Below are 18,508 nucleotides of genomic sequence, written 5' to 3' on the forward strand. Positions count from 1 at the left end.
TGAGTCTTTTAGCACTTCAAAATATCTAGAGAGTCAGATTTGGTCTGTATGGCATTCTGAATGGAGGGGTTTTATTTGTTTTGTACACTTTTTATTTAGGAACAGACTTAAAACAGTGATGTTTCTAAAACACTGTTGCTGTTAATGCTCTAAATGAATCCCATGGTGAGACTTTCCAGATGTCCTAAAGAATAGTGTTCTCATTTTCGCTACTTCTTTCTAGAGGGAGGCTGAATGACTTCAGTGTTAGTTAAGGTCTGGTTTAGTAAATGTCCATCTTTTTGTATAGACTTTATTTGAAAAAGCAATGAAACTACAACTCTTCAAAATCTGCTTATGCTGTCTGTAACTCAAAGTTTCCCCAGAGTATCCATATTTGTAAAAGAAGTGAACTGGGATGAGAGCTCTGAGATTATACTAATGTATCATATACCTAATCTATATAATTTTATAGACCAGTTTTTGTCTTGGATGAATTAAGAGGTTGCCAAAGGAGATAGTTAGGGGTGGGAAAATAGTTTGAGTCAGTTGGTCCAGGCCTAAACATTAGATTTTGAACCTGACACAGGAGTAACTTTGTGATCGGCTTTGAAGCTTTTTAGATGGAATTATTTCCAGTATACTTCAGACAGTAGCATGAAGATTTCCTCTTCTTTCTGTAGCAGACTGGGAAGGATGTTGAGGGGCATCAGCATGGAGAAGGGGGTGGAAAAATAGCAGTAAAATGAGGGTAGAATAGCAAAAATGAAGAGTTTTTACTCCAAGAGTGAGGTCTGGGTTGTCAGAGTGATGGTGAGAAGCTTGAGAGGCTTGGGTTTTTTGATGAAGTACTAATTGAAATACTGTTTTACCAAAGGGGAAATAAGGTGACAGGAAAAAGCAGAAAGGTGCTTATGAACCACAAAAGAAAATATTAGTGGAGCATGAAGCAGGAAGTTGTATTTGCAATGAGGAGAGAACATGCAGTATTAACAGCTACTCTGAAATCTTAACTCTGACCCTTTTAACTGGCATCAGGGGATGTTTAAAGAGTGTTTGTGGCTTGAAGGTCACAGAGTCATGACAGGCATGTCAAAATAGTTGAGAAATACTGTATAATGTGATAAAAAATCTTCCATAGTGACTTTTTGCAATAGAGAGTGATTGTGGCATTACTCGTAGTTAATAAAATTCATACTAATGCAATAGAGCGTGTGTATACACCCCCATAAATACATAACATGCAAATTGTTGGTGAGTTATCTGTGTTTTTGTTACTTATGTGAAGAAAAGCCCTACTTTAATGCATGTGCAGTGAGACTTACGGTTGCCATGGGAACTACTACTCCACATTTTGTGAGAATGTGCTTATTAATTTTGCAATCATATGGAGATTTTAACACGGTCTTTTTTTGTTGCTGTTGTAATTGGTCTGGTTGTGTGTTCTCCTGTCTGGCTAAAAAGCAGCTCAGAGCAAATGAGTGTTTTCATTATTAGATGTTTATCAGATCCAGAAACACGAAGAAAATTGCATTCTGTCAAGGCTAGGGAAGAGAGAAGAGCCACTGAGCCTTCATGTCATTAATTTGACAAACAGAGTAGAGTAGTTTGCAGTTAGCACATAAAGACAGTGTCTGTTTACTTTGGTAAACCTTACTGTAAACGTGATAGGTTAAATTTTAATACAAGGTTTCTACAGGCTATCATGAGGACAAATGGAACTATGATTTTATTAGAGAGCTTAGATACCATTTATTTTTCCCATCTTATTTTCACATTCTTTTGGACAGACCTTAAACAGAAAATCCGTTTCAAGTAAACGGATTACAATGTTGAATTTTCAGGAAAACCGTGGAGACTTAAGAGGAGAATGGTCAAGAGACTGGCAATTTTGTACTTGTTGGATGATAATGACAGTTATGAATGAGTTATTCTACAGGGACAGAAATCTTTTGTAGAAACTGTTCTGGTAAGTCTCCAAAATGTAATTTGCTTGGCTTACTGGGAGCTCTCTAAAAAATTAATCATTGTTGTCCGAATCCGTTTCATAAATTGATACCATCAACTTTTTAATAAAACTTTTATTGTTTATAAATAATAAAAACCTTGCCATTGCTTACACAAAGGTACATCTTCTGAATTATTTTATGTGTTTGTGTATTTTAAGTGTGTTTAGTTGTGTGCAATAGCTGATGTGCAGGTTCTGAACTGGGACTATTAATAATTTTGGGTGAGAGAGATACATAGGTGTGTGCATATATATATATATATATGAAGTAAATGATTATATATTAAAATTCACTGTAGATTTTTATTAGTATTTCTGAATGGCTAGGTAAGTACGTTTTGGAGGCCTTCTCTGGTACATTTCACCGTTTGGATGCTTTCCTCATGTGGTACTTTCTTTATTGTTGTTTTTGTTGTTAATCAGTGGTTTACCCTCAAAGAAACCCATTCTCAGTAGCAAAAGTGGAGACAGTTAATTACTCAGAATTTAATGTTTTCCAGCAGTGAGATGGTTCATCTGTAGATTCAAACTTCCAGCAATAACTTTATATGTTTCAGTAGCACAGACCTTCTTAACTAAGAATGAAGTAATGAAAGTAATGAGCTCTAAATGAATCTGTTAAAGAAACTGAGATGAATGTGAGTCACTCAGGCTTCTTGAAAAGCAGACTGATAGTTTCTTTGACGGCATGGGGCAGTAATGTTAATGCAATGTTTGCAAGAAGTCTGTTAAGCAGCTGTTGCTGAATATATAATAATAATTTAATAAATGGTACATAAAGTGTCATTTCCTTTCTGATAACGAGATAGCAAGAGAATTGGTCCTCTTGAAGTTAATTATTACAGATGTAGACCGTAGTTCTCTCAACTTCCTCCTCTGCCTCTTTGCTGATTGCCCTGAAGTTTTCTGGTCAAGATTTTTATCAGGAGATCTGCTAGGTATTATTATGAGAAGTACTCTGTGTGTTTTCAAAAGAAAGTCGCATTGAGGCACACAACTGCATGAGTGACTCCTGACTTGACTGCCCAAAGAGGGGAAAGGTAAACCTGTAAGGGGCTGTGGTGTTTTGCTCTTCAAAGCAAAGCTAACATTTGTTTTCCACATCTGCTTAAGCTGCTACTTGAGGGTTGGCAAGCCTAGGAAACCTGTTGTCAGTGGAAATATTGCTGGACAGTGATTAAAGTATTAAGGATATAGGGATCACAAACAAAAATGGCACACGTAATATGCGAGACTAGCAAAATTAGTTCATAATTAGTTTCTGTGAAAAGTTATCTTATTCAGAGAAGAAAAAAACAAACAAACAAACAAACAAAAAAACTCTCACTAACCTGAACCTCAAACACACAAGATGTCAATAGTATTGCACACCTGGCTGAGCCTAGTGCACTTTGCCATTCCAAAGCTTAGTAAATATTCTTTAAAAAAATATTGGTGTTATTATGAAGTGATAAAAAATCAATGAGGCAATGATTTTCCAGTCAGATGGAGTGCATTCTTGTTAAATTAATTCTTTAACCTGGGCCTGCAAGGTCTGAAAGAAGTTGGGAAACAATGCTGGGTGACTTGATGGAGGTTTACTTGATGTGTTATTCCAGAGAAGCCTAAAATGAATTTGCGAATGATGTTTTTGACTACACTAGGGCATCTGCAATTATTCACTTCACCACTCATAGAAGACATCATTGATTAAATTCCAAAGCCTATTGACTGTAGTGGTGGGGTTGAACTTATTATTTTCTTGAGATTTTACATTTACAGTGTGCATTTAAAATGAAAGTGTGGTTGGTTGGTTGGTTGGCTTTTAAACAAACAGTAAGATGTGTTTACTGTTAACAGAGCTTTCCTCTGAACTACTGGAATTTTGTTTCTGGCAAATTGAAATGTGAGATGCAGATTTAGGAGCTAGAGTAAAAGGTAGGTCTATTTGCAATGGAAGAGTTAAAAATTATTTCCTGTAGCCTTTTTATTTTGCTGGTGAGATGGTTAAAACTGAGCTGAAAGACTAGAATGCCTCAGTTTTTCTTGTCCTACGTGTGATTTGCTGCCAGTTATGGCACTCATAAAACTGATTTAAATTATGAAAATGTCATTAAAATGCTGTATTGAAAGTTTCAGAAATTGAGCAATCTGAATAGCTTTGGCTTTAATAAAATGAGAGAAAATTAACATTATTAAAGGCTTTGTCATAAAAGTGAATTGGAAGTCATATAAAAATGAAGCCTGCCCATGTCATCCTAGAAGCAAAGGAGAAACTGTTTGAGTGACTGTAAATTTAATAGGGAAAGTTATTTTCTTTTCAATAGAAAACAGAGAATGTATTTAAAATCCTGCTTCCCAATAAATAACTTCTGTGAAACTCTGATATGTCAACAATTTAATCTTGGTGGCAAAATATATTTGAGAAGGCAGAGATCTCTTTAGATAAGTTAAAACAGATCCAACCATTATGTATGAATCTATGTCCACAGACATGGAGTAATTTTCCAGGCATGTGTTTTAATCTCTTCCTGTATGGTGGCCATTACCTATTTAACATATCAGACAAAAGCAGCACAGGATGCATACTAGGACATGCTTACAATTAAGGTCAAGACAGTGACAAAGCCTAGGTGATCATGACCACTTCAAATGGCCCATTAAATCTGTAGGTTTGGTTTTGTTTTGTTTTGTTTTCCATAGTGAGTCATTTAAAAGGTTGAAGCCATTCAGAGTGACAGATGGGAGAATGCTGAAAGTTTGAAGAGGAAACTGAATCTTTGTTGGTGTGAGTCCTCTTTCTACTGAGTTATTAGGTATTTTAAAGGAAAAATAGTGGCATTCCTTTCTTTTTTAGGTAGAAAGGACTTTAAGCAGCTGACCCTGGCAGAAATTTATGGCCTTTCTGAACTTGAAATTCTCTGCATCTCTCCCCATCCCAGTGCTGGAGCTCAGATTCTGTTGATGATTTATTTAACTTGTTTTGAGATTAAGTATGTTGAAATAGGGTTTACATCGCTACATTTCTGTATTAATGTGGCCTTGATGGAATAGTTTTCATTTGCCTTATTTTAATTTTGGGTGCTATAGGCAGTGTCACTCCAGAAATGGAGTTATCAGTGTTTATCAAGGTAGATCTATTAATGAGGAAGAATAGTTCTTTCCTGGCTTCTGTTACTTTCCCCAAATAAGAAATTGTGATTTTGGAAACAGTTAGAAGTTAAGGGAGGAAGGGAAGAAGGAGGTTAAAAAAAAAAAAAAGTTTAGAAAAAAAAAACAAACATCAAAAACCTGTGTCATTGATAAATTTTTCCTGTCTTCACCAATGGTTGTGAATTACTGCATGAGGCTGAAAGACAGGAACAACTTTTCATCACAGATCTACCTGGTTTGGGTCTGTAAAAATGACTGAGGTACAATACCCAAACTCCTTGTTTTAACCCAGTGTGTGTTTAATTGTGTTCATGTGTAATGAGAGATGGCAAGGTCTTTTTGCTGTAACACAGTTGAATTGCTTTCTGTTCATGTTTTGGCAGTCACTTCTTCCTTAGAGAAATTTTCACTCCTTTGTGGTATGAGTGAGACCTCAAGACAGTATTATGGTCACAGAAGTGGAAGTTATCAGATGCATATGTAAAACATATTCTGCAAACTTGTTTTGCAGTTGTTTTCCTATTTCTGTAATTTAGAAATAATTATTATCCTTCTCAGCAACTGAAGTCTTGCTGTCTAATCACTTTTTGAGGAAAGAACAGCCAAATAAGTATTGGTTGCCAGTAGTGCTTTAGTGCTACTGACCCTCATACAAAGGAAGTGACCCAACTAACCCAGTTTTAAAATAATTTATGTTCTCTCTTAATCCAAGATGCAAAGTCAGACTTTCCTTTCTCAAAACGTATGGGATAATAGCAAGAGCAAGTGGAGCATTGAAGTGCTGCAGGAGAGGGTAACTGGCAGGTTTTCCTGCTTGGGAGGTTTTAGGTGGTAACTTACACAACGTTAAGTTCAACGTTGGTGTTTCCATACCTCAAGGCCATGTAAAAATGAGACCATATATTTCTTTGTGTTCATAAAGCATAGTGAAGTAAGATCTAGATAGCCTCAACTATCTGAGAAACTCTGACCCAAAACAGATTGGAAGTTTATTTAGATATGTCATTTAAGGATCTCTGTTACAGGTTAATGGCCAGAGAGAAGCTGCAAATTTCCATCTATCTGTAATTATGATAACAAATCCAAGTTCTGAAAAATTGAAATACTAATTGTAGGTTTGCAACTGTAGCTGTGGTATGTAATTTTAATTCACTCATGCAGTGGCCAGAAAGAGAATCAGAACAAAATCACAGGCATTTGGGGTAATCATTACTTATGTTATTTAAACATTTGTTCTCAAAGGGACGCTGATATGATAAAAAATGAAATCTCCTATGCTACTGACCAAGTTATATGACAGAGATTAAAGCAAATAAATTACTGCTGAGACTTAGCAGCACTCATGAGCACACGTTAAACATGAAAACAGCAATATCATTGGTTTTGTTTTGAAGCTTACCAACAAGGCACGTTTTTAAAAAGTACTTTGGTATTCTGAATCTTCGAAGTGTTTCTGTCACTTTTGGCAATGCAACATATTTCTCTGTCAATTAGCCTTACAGAAAAATGTCTTCTTACTAACAGCTCTTAAGTGCTAAATTTCAAGTTGAAAATAGAGAAGGTATTCATTTCAGGAAAGAAGTTCTTTTATTTTTTTAATTTTTTTTTATTATTTTTTTTTTACTCATGTTATGTTTACATGCTTTCTTAACTGGTTATTTACTCTGGAAGAATCCTGAGATGTATCTTGGTATTCTTATATATTTTAGATTGCATAGATGCCTGAGGCTGAGTTGAAGAAAGCATCATTTATTATTAAATTTATTTCAACAGATTACTGTGTCAACTTCCTCTTATTTTGAAAGCCAGATCCATAATGGGAAAAGAGTGCTTGTAGGCAAATCTGTTACCTGTCTACAGCATTTAAAGCGATGACTTTTCAGGGGAAAAGGCACATTTCTGAATCCATGTAGATGGTTGTATGAGAAAACATGGCAATCTCAGATACGGTCTTTTCTTTGTACATACTTAAGATTATCCGAAGTACATTATGTATTTGGATTTCAGTTTTGTCACCTTTCAAGAGGTTACAAATCTCAAGTTGAGTATTTTTAAATGAGTAAACTCATTTGACGTGGCATCAGAATATCTGCATATTCAATTAAGAAAGAAGTTTTTTTCATGATGCAAAAATTTATTCTTGATTTCTGGAAAACAAAAAAAAAATCTAGGAGGATGATTAGAAGCAGAAATATTCTAGTTCAAGAAGAAAATATTTATTTATTTATTCATTCATTCAGATGGTATTGCATTTATTTTCTAGCTTTGAAATTGTTTTGTGAATTTCAACTTTTGGATCATTCAAACTTTAATTCCAGGAGGTACTTCTACTTGAAAGTACTCAAATGATAACTTTCCAAATATAAGGACATATTAACAGACAGAATTATTCTTGTTCTATCGCAACAAAAAAACAAAGAATCCTACATATGAAGAAACAGGATTTATGGCACAGCATGTGATGGTACCCAAATAGCTTTTGGTCTGCAATGGTAAGTGGATTTATGGGCAGAATTAAATACTAAAGATTAAAATAAAGATTAAATCACAAAAGAAAAGAAATATGATTTCAAACAAATTCAACCAGAAACTGTAAAATTTTAACCAATTTTTCAGCAGAAGATGGGGTCACACGGGAGTCTAAAGTCCTTATTTATGCTTAACTCTTTCGTTAACATCTGTAAACAGAGCAGCATGACAAACAATATTATAATCTCTGATATTTTATTGAAATTGCTGAAAGGCAAAGCTCTTATTTTATGGAGAATTTTCCATGACTTAATAAATGCTGAAGCTTGAAGATCAGGTGTTGCAATAAATATAAGCCTAAACTATGCTTAGATATTTTATTTATTTATTTATTTATTTTCAATGCAGTACCCAAGGTATTTTTACTTCTGGTTTAGGCTGGATCTAGGCTCTTGTACCAAAATGGGAATTTTACTCCTGTAGTATTGATTTCTCTGTCCACTGCATCTGCCTTGTAATCCCATTCTGAATTACCCAGTTTATCTGTGTCTCTTCCAGAGATCCAGGGTCTTGCTGTAACACAACCTGAGCTCAGATGCCTGAGAAAATTGTGAAGCTGTGAGAAAGTCTGCAAGAAAAATAAAAAGAAAGTTAAAATTACAGGCAGAGGACTGTAGAGACATGGATTGTTAATACCCCAGAGTCAGGAGGAAAAGAGCTAACACAGAAAAGTGTAAAAAAGCTAAAGTAAAGAAAATGGAGGGACTGGTTGGAGGTCGGCAGATGTAGTTGTGAGCCACTCAGGTCCTTGGTGCCAGCAGAGTGGCAGCTTGCACAAAGGAAGCAAAAACCCTTTGAGTGTTTTTATCAGGGTAGTGAGCAGCCTAGCAACTCTTAGACTTGCTCTTGTGTCTGTTCACCTGTGTATATACTGCTGGTGCAGTCTTTTTGCACGTGCCTGAGTGCTCTGCAAGCACTGCTGTGCTTTAGGAGGACTACGAAAAAAGGGACCTTGGACAACTGTTTTCTGAATAGTTCTATTTTCAACGTTTGTTGGTCTCTATACTGTTAATCAATGGATCAAGTGTCAGCTAAGCATTCTTTAAATTGACTTGCAACAGTGATTCATACTGTCTCTTCACCAGAAGCAATTTAGTAAGTGGTTTTTAAAGATGAAGTGGTTAAAATGATTTTTTCAGAGCAATGTAGTTGTGTGTTTGTTGATGTGTTTATGTGTGTATCTGGCTGGTTACAGATACATGGTGGTGTGATGGAGGGCCTCCTGGTTAATTGCTTTGCTGCATATTTCCTGGAAGTACACATCCAGGTGATGGGAGATTCCCTCAAACATTTCCAACAGGGTTTTTACAAGGTGAAGTTAAGCATACGTGTGAAAGAGAAAGATTGATTCTCCATGTTAATTTAGGAAAAAAAAAAAAAAGAAAGAAAAAAAAAGAGAGAGAAAGAGAGAATTCCTGATCTGCTGCTATTTTGATTACAATGACCATGGCTTCATTGGCCTAGACACAAAGAGAAGGATGATGTAGACATTGGCATTAAGGTGGTAGCTTTATTTTTTTTTTAAATGACATAACTGAAAAACAAACAGAACAAGAGATGAGTTTAGCTGAATTTGGAAGGTTTTTCTTCATTCCAAGGTCATAGTCTGCAAGCCTGGGTTCTATATTGGGTTATCTTAGGTATGGCTCAAGAGCCTTCAGGTTGCTCCAGGATCTAAGGTTGCAAGGGCTAATAACTGCAGCTTACTTGCATGGTGTATTGGTAGTTTAACAACTATGTGACACAGCAGAGCAGCTGTTCTGGGCTGCTTCTGCTTTTTCCTCATGCTGTGGAGGATTATGTCCACCAGGAAAGAACATTCTTGCTGGTCCTTCCTGTATTCCAGTACTACGTGCTTGTAACACAAATGGTTCTGCTTCTGTTCTGGCCTGCTAAGGCTGATCAAAGGAACTGCTATTTACTTTTTGGCAATTTGCTAGCTCAGGTGAGTTCAGACTTCTGTATTCTTGTACACCTAGTGTGCAATCAACTTTCTTTTTGGGGTTCTGATGAGGGTGGCCATTAGTGAGTCATCCTCCTGCCTGGCCAGACCTTCACTAATAGTAAATCTTCTTTTTGAAGTTTCCAGGGCACTGAAACTGTTATTGTTAACGTGCAGCTATTTGAGAACAGGCACATAATTGCTGAAAGCATCACTCAAAGTACCATTACCACTGAGTGATCATTAACAGCAGAGTCTGGACTGAATTCAGCACTTCCCAGCTGGCCATAGTCAAGGAACTGAATCACTACAGTAACTAGCTATCTTAAGCAAAAATATAAAGCTTTTTTTGTCTTTGCATTTTGTGCATATATAAAATAATTGCATGAATACATTGGTTGTAGTTGGAAACTTGAACTTTATTCTTAACAATAGTAGCTGAGCTTGTATTCTGTGTTAAAAAGTAAAATAAGCTTCCGTAGGAAGTGCTATCCTCATGATCAACACCAGGTTTTTTACTAGAATTTTTTTTTAACAGCATCCCCTGTGACAGTATTTGAAATTATTTGAGTTTGGATGATAGCATAATATAATTTGACACTGGTAGCTCTGTAGAAATTTAAAATATGTAAACGCATATGCATGAAAACATGCTCCAGTGATTTTTTTTATTCACTGAACTGTGCTTTGGATGATCAATCATTAATAATAGCAATAGTAATAATAATAGCTAATAACTAATAATAATAATAATAATAAAGAGGCCTTTGTTTAATCTGGGGGAATTGCAATAGTACCTGTGGGATTTTATCATGCACCTCTGAAATTGATAGCAAAACTCCTGCTGACTTTCAGGGCTACCCTGCTAGTATTTACAGCATGATTGCTTCTTCTGGTCATCACAGATGGTAACTGCACTGGGCCTGGAAGGTTTCTCTTTGACTTCATATGGATTTGGACAGGGCCCCATCTTTGAAACTGTCAGTAAATCCCAGCAGCTAGGGGTCACAAAAAGGGGAAAGATATATTACAAACAAGTACAAGGTGAATTTGAATGCCATACTCATGTCTCCAAAACAGTTTCTTAATAAAGCCTGTATATATATGGTGAATTCGAATGCTGTGCATGACATGAAAGACCAGCTGTCCATTTGTATAGCTATTGCTTGTATTTGGAGCACCTTCTAGTAGATTTATGAGTCTTTGGCAGAGAAAAATCTGTACTTGTTTATACATTATTGAGCTTTTAGACTCTCTGGTACATGCCCTCCAACATTTGAAAGATATGAAGGATGAAAAATCAGTGAAAATAAAGTTGAAAGAAAAGGCATCAGTGCTAATGAATATGGCAGAAGAAAATTATATAAACTATAAATTATGAAAAGTGAATTGAGATTAAGTACTTGGAGCAGCATGCATGCACACACCAACTTTCTTGCACGGAAAGATGTTCAATTTTCAATATATTGCATGTGACGATTCATGGCAGGTATGTTATTTTTTCCAGCAGGGTAATATGATTCATCAAGCTATTTGTGAAGGGTGGGATAAAATAATAATAGCAAATACTGGCTGATTAATACTCAGCTCAAATTCAGCTCCTGATCTTGATGTACTTTTCTGACTTGGATACATGGAAATTTTGAAACTTGCCCACTTTCCTAGGGTGATAAAAACAGTATTACAGCTAGGACTTCGCATTCTTTTCACTTGTCCTTTGTTGTGAGAAGAATAAATCTGGCTACTTTCACTGGGGCATTTGTAAGCAGAAACTACAGGAAATCCTACTGATATTTTCCTCCTTTAAAGCAGGATTTAATCAAAGTCCTAGAAACTGACCCCCTCAGTGAATACTTCACGTATCATTCCCACTCAGCTGTCCCCATTGTGTTTGCCCATGGCCCCTTGTAATATGAACTTGGAACACAAGCACCTTCCCCTGTAAACCACCTGGGTTTGCAGGTTGTTTGTTGCAAGTAAGAAAAGGTCAGGGTTGTACATCTGGAGGTTAAACTGAATAAGAGCATGAAAACATCTGTATTTACTGCAGTTGTGCAGACACTCTTCTTCCTTTTGTATTTCATGTAGGTGACTATTATTAAGATGTTCTGATGGGGCTTGCGGGCTCTGTTAGGAAACACAAGTTTGTCTTCACGATTTGCATTCTGAGGTAATGGTAAGATCCAGACCAATTGCTCTGAAGCAACAGAAACTTTGCATAATGGTTTGGGAATCAATGCCTAGAAAGAGCAAGTGGCTGTGAATGGCTTTTGTTGTGGTGCACAAGCTGCTGAAAGTGTAAGATGTCACAGAGGCAATGTGGGTTTATTTTGAAATAAGTGTTGGAAAAAAAACAAAAAACAAACAAACAAAAAAAAAAAAAACCACCACCCTGCAAGCAGCACCCTACGCCCTACATTTTAGATTCTCTGTTTAGGGATGTTTTCAGTGTATCACATCAATTAAAGATGCAATTTCACATCAGGAATGTATGGATAGAAACTGCCAAACCTGATTGGAGAATAGTAAGTATTCTTGTGCAGGAGACTTCTCTGTCATCTTTATATCAGCACAGTGTAATGAAAATTAAAAATCTGGGTTTAGCGTGCCTCACTCTTAGGAGGCAATCTTAGCCTTTTTCTCACCTCAGAGAGCAGCTTTTTCTTCTCCAGGTGTTTGGCCTCATTCCAAAAATTTTGCATTGCTCAGTCTGATTCCCAGTCACTCTTTAGAAAAAGCTTCTCTTTGCTTTTCTCATCTTTCCTTGACATTGCTTAGATCCAGAGGTATTTCTGAAGATCCAATTCCTGTTAAACTGAGAGCTTTTGAAGTAAGCATATGTATATTTAGAATTTACTGAAGCTTCCTTGAAGAGCTGTTCTTGCATTCTTGGAGTAGCTCTAATGAGTTTCCTTAGTTTGATTTAAAAACATAATACAGCTCAATGTTATAGTAAAGACTCCAGATATGTTTCATAATACACGTTATGGAAATGTTTGATGCTGCAAAAGAAAAAAGAGAAAGTCTGGGTGTTGTTTTTGGTTTGTTTGTTTGTTTTTGTTAGTGAACTGGCAGACAAAGAACAAGCTAGGAATGAAACCTGAAGCTACCACCTACCGTTTAACATGATAAATAGTGTTTAAAGACCTGTGGTGCCAACCAAATGCAATATAGACAATAGGCTTAGTATAAGAAATCATTTATATATATATATACATATATATAAGTGTGTGAAAATGACTCAGCACTTTATTTTAAAAAAAGAAAACAAAAGAGTATGGTAGTGTCCGTTGTTCTGTTAATGTAATGAATTAAATAAAATCACTGTCAGAAATTACCTGGGAACAGGGGCTGAATCTTCTCCCTGATGCTTTATTTTCTTCTTAGATGTAAACTAAGTGCTTGGAAGCGAGCACAAAAGCAAGGCACAATTAAGACAACCTAACTGTCTCTTTAGTTGATAAATCTTAGGTAAATGTGCTAGGAGTCTTTTGCATGTTGTCTTTATCTTCTCTTCCATTGAGCATTTGATCTCCAGGTAGATTAGAAGTCCTTACAAGACGCCACTGGCAACAAGCATCATGTTAAAAATCACTGGATCTATTCTGGGATTATATTTAAAGAGAACTGTTTTCTCCTAAAAAGCATAACCCAAGTGATGTACCTCTCAGATAACACCTGTTAGGAATTCAGAATCTTTCAGTGAAGACCTAGCTTGGTTTTTGCACGTGAACAGATGTACTTCAGAAGTAATCTAAGAACTGAATGAGAAGAGAAAACCGAATGTTGCTGTAGCTAATCCAGTTTTTAGTTCCTCTCTAGGCAATTCAGCTGCAAAATAAAGTAACCAGAGCATTCTGAAGAATAATATTTGTGCTTTTAATATAACCTTGGTTCTCCTCGTGTTTTCAGGAACCTTTCTTCCACTGTCATCTGAATACTGTGTTAGGAGAAAATATTGACTCTAGTTACAGAAATAATTCTATCTGATGGTGATCCCCAACATATTAATCATTTTTCTTCAAAATAACTTGGAAACTATTTATGCAAGTACCATCCCTGAAACTCTCTATAGTCTGTAGAGAATTTGATGAAAACTATTCCTTATATTCAGCCATGTAAGATTTTTTGTTTGAAAATGGAAGTAGTGGTTTCCTTGTTTTGAGGTATGGTGGGATTTGGATACATTTCAGTTCTCTCTTTAGCTGGGGAAGAATAATTGCAGTCCGGCAAAGTAAGGGTAAATTTGCAGTTCACTAGCACTAGTTCGCTGTGGCTATGGCTGGTGTAGATACTCTCAGTTCTTTACTCCACTCCATGGAGGTACTTCATAATTGTGGTAAGAGTGCTTAGAAGGTAAAAGACAGTTATGAGGAAATTGTTTGTTAAACATTAATGTCCTTAGCTACTTATATGCAAAATTATCCTATGCAGAAAAGCCCTCAAAGTTTTTACCTACAATATATATCAATAGGATTTTTTACCTGAGGAGTAGCACAGGAGAAGAATCTGAGTATCTAATAACCTACAGTTCATGTTACCAGTGATTTTTCCAGTTCTGCCTTGACATTTTCTATTTGATTTTTGTTTCTTTGCTTGTTTGCTAAATTTGTTTAATATTGAAATTTTACCTCTAGAGGTAATGGACTAGGAGAACTAAAAGACATTTCAGAAAGAAAAATATATTTTCATATAAGAAAAAAAATATGTGTAAATATCTTTTCCTCCAGGTGGATTTGGAGGCATTTACCTTCATTACGGTCACTGCTTTGCTTACAGAAGACTGTTTTGTTTTTGTTGTTGTTGTTTTCTCCAGAAGATCTTAGCTCAGAGGTTATGGGTGACAAGTAAACTTATATATTGAACCAGAGGGTAATGCCAAGGCCTGACCCTTAGAAGATTTCTCTACTGTAAATACTTTAACCAGGATTTTGGGATCAGTCCCACCATGCAGAATTAAGCTACGTAACTCAGCACAGATACTTATGTGCTTGTATGTAGAGATGCATTCTCAGAGCTATTTGTGATTAACGGTGATGGCCTAAAGGCAAGAAAAATATTTTTTTTCTCTCTGTGGGAAAGACAGTAAGTGTGTTCCCAGTTCAGCATGCAGTTACCAGTTCTAGCTTAGGTGCATAGCTGCCTAAAATTTGCCATTTATTTGATGTCCCTCTCAGATCATCAGTTATGCACCTGCAACAATGAGAGGCTACCATTTGGGATTAAAGGCATTTAGGAGTTGCTGATTTCATTTTCCGTCTTAAATTTTTTTTGATGAGTGATGATGGAATTAAAAAAGCCTCACATAAAAAGCCATTAAAAGACAAACAAGACAGGGATGCAGTAAAGCAAATAAAGCTGCTTAGTGTATATTAGCCAAATGCCATAGGGAATAGCTGCTAGTGAATTGTACATTTTATTCGACTATAAATACTCTGAAGGGGTTTCTCTTCACTATTTTGTTCTCTGCATAAATTTGTTCCAAGAAAAAACAGTCCAGAAATTCAGAAACCTGCACCAGTGGCTGTGAGTTCACATCTGTGTACAACTAATTTGCAAGCAAGAACAAAGGTACAGGCAAGTAAATGATGCTTTTTATAGTGCCAAGGTAACTGAGGCTTAGTCTTCAGTAATCTGAAGACTTAGTGATTAGCTAATGCCTGGGAAATGTTTCAAACCTGGATACACTGCAGATTCCAAAAAGATTAGTAATTTGCTTACATTTTATCAATGCAGTTGCTACTGAGTGCTGTGGCAAGGATGATGTGGAGGCAGCTCTGGAGAAAAGCATGGAGAAAGCAAGAACAAAGGAAAGTGGAGAAGAAGTAGGATACAAGAGTTAGAGATCTGGGGGAGAGGAGCCATCTAGTTAAGGTCAGAGTAAAGGGACAGGAACCTGATAGAAACGGAAAACCTGGGTCTGTAGAGTTGGTTACTAGTGTGTGGGAGGGGAAGAAACAGGGTGACATTGGTGGGGAGGAGGAAGAAGGAAAGCTGGGAGTCACAGAGGCAAATTTAGGATGTTAATCTCACCACTGGCATTTTAAAATGCATCTAAGCCATCTTGAGGAGGATGTTTTGCTTTATATTTTAACATTATTATTATTATTGAGACTTCTGAAGGTGGTGGTGGTGGTAAGTTACGACAGGAAAAATCAGACCATTTATATGCCAGGTGTGGCTGGCATTGGTGACCTCAGGGTACCATGCAGCAGGTCCCCAACAACATTGTGTAAAGGGGCAAATCGTTTCTTCACTTCCACATGGAGGATGTGCCACAGGGGAGTGTTATCTGTACGGCATCACTTGGCCTTCAGAGAAAGGGCAAAACCTGCTTTGCTACTAGGTTGTCTGGAGAGGGCTCTAATCAGGCTTGATCACAGCAGGGGCAGGCATGTCAATGCTTTCTCCACATTATGGTTGGAGCAGATTGTACTGAATTATTTCACCCTGACGACATGTAACTCTTACCGCTCAGGCACATCTCTAGCCTTGGAGCACTTTTGTTTTGTTTTACTCCCCCTCATCCTATCAGTATGTAAACCAAGGCTAGCAGCTCTCCAATGCCTTTATCTTTCATATGTGGTCATGCCCAGAGGCTCAGTCTTCCTGCTGCATGCTAGAATCCAAAGGGTAAGAATTCACTCCTACTGTCTAATGGTCTACTTGGAAAAAGATCAAACGTGTGGTGCTGTCTTGGAGCGCTTCTAGAGTAATAGACGCATCTTTATTTCAGATGAATGGAACTTCTTTCCTGACTGTTTGCAATGAATCTCTGTACAGTAGTACAGAGTCCTTAGCTGTTTTCTTCATTGCTGAGGTTCTACCTGGTCACTGCTGGAAGTTATGGCCAGCTTGACAGTAAATGGTAAGCCAGCCTTTCTCCTGGCATTGGACCAGTGAAGTTCTGCCAGCCCTGAGTATGGCCGTATGCATCAGGATCCATGAAACTGCACTCCTATTCATCTTCATATTCAGTTACCATGACACAGAATTTCTGCAATGTGAAGTGACTCCTCAGAATGATACTTTCACATGTTGGCGCTCTTGGACAAAGAATTAATGAGAACTAGAAGGCAAAAAGGGTAAAATAACAATGATGAACCATGCAGAGATAGTTTGAGAGAAGTAACACCTTTGGTGTTGCCCATCTCTAGATTGGCTAAGCCATGGGCCTTTCAGTTTGTGAACCAATTTGTAAGTCACAATATCCTGGATTCTGAAGCAGTCACAGATGTGTTGAAAGAGCTTTTCTTAAAACAATAATTCATCTCTGCACTGTCTGTTTTACACAACTAAGCTTTTATCACATTGGAGACCAGCCGCTGCCCACCACAGCTGCTGCACTAGTTCAGTTGACCTTGACCGTCTAAACAGAAATTGCAGTGATCAGATCTCTGGATTTGTGACCACGGACAAAAATTAATGAAAGACATTATAGGAAATCACTTATAACTCTGATTTTCGTAGTTTAGCCACCAATGGATCTATTTCCATGCCTTGCCTTTCTGAAATAGTTGGGAACAATCCTATCAAAATCTCCTGTCAGGTTACCATCAATAAATCAAATTTCCTCCTTCCACACCAGTACAGCGATTTTATCCTTTCTGCAGATTCAACAACAGAAAGTGAGTTTTCATCCTCCTCGTGCCATGAAAAACTAAGTTGAGGGAAACCCAGATGTTCTGCAGTAGCAACAGAAGCTGGACACCAATTATTTTTCTCTAAGTAATCAGCAGAGAAAAAATTTATCCTTCTTAGATGGAGGCCCATATGCTCATTGATCATAGGCATACACTGTACAGGCTGCTTTCTTCCATGCACTGTGTTGAGGGTGTAAAGAAGGGAATAAATATATTTAGCGTTATTAAACCTTTTATTGTTGGAATAGGAAAGTATTTGTGATCACTGAAGCTGTCAGTATTTACTGCAGCTTTTTTTAGTCCAACAAAACAAACATTCAGCTGGAGTGATCTGTGACCTTGAGATTGTATGGGTCCCTTATCAGCTAATACAGGTGCTCTTTGCAGGTTTAGGGTCAGCAATTATTAGGTACTGCAGTATTAGGACTCTGTTGAGTCACATAGAGGCATTATTTCCTTCTTTGTTGTTAGGCCTTCTGCTGAGCAGTGATGGCTCAAAATTATATATGAATGAGAAAGGAAAAAAAAAAGGCTTGTGTAAATACTTGTTCTGGAGTTAGCAAGTCAAAATTTCTTTGCTATGTGTGTTGGTGTACTTGTAAGAAAATGCACTGTATCTTCACTTTGCAAAATGCTGCATGATGCAGTTTTAGAAACTAAGAAGTTCTGGGGAAGCAAGGATATATGGATTTTAAGGAAAGGAGAAAAATTTCCAGGAAGTACTTCAAGATGTAGGAGAATATGTGATGGACTTGTGCCTGCTAAGTGCTACTGAGAATGGCCTCTGATTGAAGCTTTCACACATGAGGATGATAAAGAATATTAGGGAATCTTTAAATATCTTTTTGCAAAACCAAAGACTTCTGGAACAAAATATCTTGATGTTTACTTTCTCATTAAGGTGTCTGTCCTAAGAAGTGTTAACTGTTACTTGTTCATATTTGTGGGAGCAGAAAGAGAATTTCACAATATGTTTTTAATCAATTACGTTTCTATTCTGCATGTCAGTAACATCAGTATGATCATAATTCACGTGTCTCAGGATTAAAGATGGTCTTTCTAGTTATAAACGTCTTGGAATGCATTAACTGATGTGCCTGTTGTAACGCCCTATTTGACTGGAATTTATTAAACTGTAACAAATGTTTAATACCTCAGAGGGAACTGTCAAAGGTGAATGCTATTATCTAACCATGTCTAGACAACTTGTCAGACTAGCAGAGCAATTGGAAAGATTGCTATTTTTAGTTTGGATTAAAATCAGTGACGAACTGA

The 18,508-nt window shown here is 36.8% G+C and overlaps 1 protein-coding gene across 2 annotated transcripts in view; it reads left to right on the plus strand.

Annotated features, from left to right (window-relative positions):
- Window positions 1-18,508, plus strand: part of GRID2 (glutamate ionotropic receptor delta type subunit 2) — an 807,057-nt gene that overhangs the window by 321,041 nt on the left and 467,508 nt on the right. The gene's annotated exons all lie outside the window — the stretch shown is intronic.

Source organism: Anser cygnoides, chromosome 4 (genome assembly GCF_040182565.1).
Source record: "Anser cygnoides isolate HZ-2024a breed goose chromosome 4, Taihu_goose_T2T_genome, whole genome shotgun sequence".
Lineage (NCBI taxonomy): Eukaryota > Metazoa > Chordata > Aves > Anseriformes > Anatidae > Anser > Anser cygnoides.